This window comes from Rhagoletis pomonella, unplaced genomic scaffold, assembly GCF_013731165.1.
Source record: "Rhagoletis pomonella isolate Grant_MI unplaced genomic scaffold, Rhpom_1.0 Rhpom_scaffold_00003, whole genome shotgun sequence".
Taxonomy (NCBI): Eukaryota; Metazoa; Arthropoda; class Insecta; order Diptera; family Tephritidae; genus Rhagoletis; species Rhagoletis pomonella.
In genome coordinates this window covers 14,395,266-14,397,314 of record NW_023458557.1, presented here as the reverse complement: position 1 = coordinate 14,397,314, position 2,049 = coordinate 14,395,266, and the positions used below count along the sequence as shown (strand labels likewise).

Here is a 2,049-nt window from a genome sequence, read left to right as displayed (position 1 = left end):
GTAACGTGACCCTAGGGGCCGTCCTGTCGCAAGGTCCAATTGGTTCAGATAAAACGATCTGTTTTGCTAACAGGACCCTAAATAAGTCGGAACAAAACTATAGTTCCATAGAAAAAGAACTGCTGGCGATAGTTTGGGCTACCAAATATTTCAGATCGCATCTATTCGGCAGAAAATTTAAAATAGTTACCGACCATAAACCGCTCACTTCGATTTTTTCGCTTAAATAGTGATAGAACGATACAAGTACCGAGTACAGAATATCGATACTTTTCCTGAGTACTGAGTAGTATCGAGCACTCGATACTTTTTGCCAAGTACTGAGTAAATATCGCGAATGCCAAAGAGTATCGACCGGTTAAGAACTTTTTTAAGTATTTTTTGTTTTTTAATTAACCAATAAATATTGTGGCGAACGCTCGAATATTCATGCCTATTATGGTGGAGGGAGTTTTACTCACTTTTGACAGATTTTGGTATTATCGAAAGCGCTCGATAATGAGTCAAAATAGGTTAATGCAGTTTACGAATGAAATAAAAAAGTGGCATCATTGAAAACGCTTCCGATCCGTGATTCGTACAAATTTCTCTATCTGTCATTCACGCGCCATTGTGCTGCGGATACTAAAAACGATAAGATGGATAGCAATAAAATGTAAGAAAAATCACTATTATTTTCCCTTTAATATTGTAATATTGTAAGAAATACACAAACGTATGTGTTTTAGGAAGCATACAACGACCAGGGAGCAATTTAAATGTTTAGTTTCCAAAATGAAGGAGCATCCGGACATAGTAAAAAATTTTACTAAAAATGCACCTGATTTGGTAGAAAGATTTTAGGAAAGTGTGCGAGAGGACCGCCATCAAAAACCATTGCCGAATGGAAAAAGGTTTGCGAAATGTTGAAAAGCTAAAATATATTATTTACTAAGTTTGAACCACAGGTTTGGTCGGATTATAAATCGGCGATAAAGAAGAAGCTCGCGCATAACAAAAGAGAGCTACATGCGACTGGTGGAGGAGAAAATAGGGAGATTCCCTTAACATCTAGGGAAGAAGAAGTTGCTACCCTTGTGTGTCTTAATCAGGGTTTGGATTTGCCTCATTTTGGCCCCTCGCTCGCTCGTTAGTTTGCTCTGAGTTAGCGCAACTCACGAGGAACACGCGAGGCTGTTTGCAAATGAGCACTCGTTAGGTACGAGCGCACGCGATGAGTAGCCAGCGAGCGAGTCAGCAAACGAGGGCGGCGCAAGAGTAGAGCGTAAAGCAAACGAGGGCCTCATTAGCTCTGCCCTCGCGAGAGGGGCGTTGCGAGCGAGGCACTCATTTGCAGCAGCAGACGAGCGAGGCGAGTAAATGAGCGAGGGAAATGAGGCAAGCAGATTAGACAGGCAAACGGGTTGTTTGGTCAGCAAAAATGTATGGGATAAAAATTGCATCAACTAAGAATTTAGAGCAAACGATTGTATGCACACATGTAGATATGTATATACATACATATATACACATATGTATGTATTTATTTATGTATATATTTTCATGCACAGAAGAATAGATGCGTGCTATTTTTGCCAGTTTTATCTACTAGGTAGGCTCATATGTGCATACATATATATTACTATGTACTTATACGCACGTATTATTCGCAAATAACAATTTGCAAAATGGTAAAATTTGCCGTATAAACGCTGAGTTAACTTTTTATTTGCAAATAACTAAATCACGCAAATAAGTATTGATTAGTGCTACTATTTGCAAATAAGCGCAAGACGCCGCCATTCTTAGGTTTATTTTCTTTTTCGATTGTCATCTTATTGCCTTTTTATAATCAAGACGTTGCCATTTTTAACTTTATTTTCTTTTTCGATTGTCATATTTTGCCTTTTTATAATCAGGCAATATTAAAAAAGAATTTTTCACCATCGAATAAACAGTGAGTTAGGTATTTGCAAATTATTTTTATTTGCAAATAGCTTACGTATAAACGTAGTATATGTAGGTAACGTGACCCTAGGGGCCGTCCTGTCGCAAGGTCCAATTGGTTCA

The 2,049-nt window shown here is 38.3% G+C and overlaps 1 long non-coding RNA gene across 1 annotated transcript; it reads left to right on the top strand.

Moving 5' to 3' along the window:
* Window positions 1-350: 350 nt before the first annotated feature.
* LOC118736481 lies at window positions 351-1,304 on the top strand. The gene is made up of 3 exons (XR_004992687.1): window positions 351-655; window positions 729-893; window positions 948-1,304. It is a non-coding gene; the product is annotated as an uncharacterized LOC118736481 (long non-coding RNA).
* The last annotated feature ends 745 nt before the right edge of the window (window positions 1,305-2,049 follow it).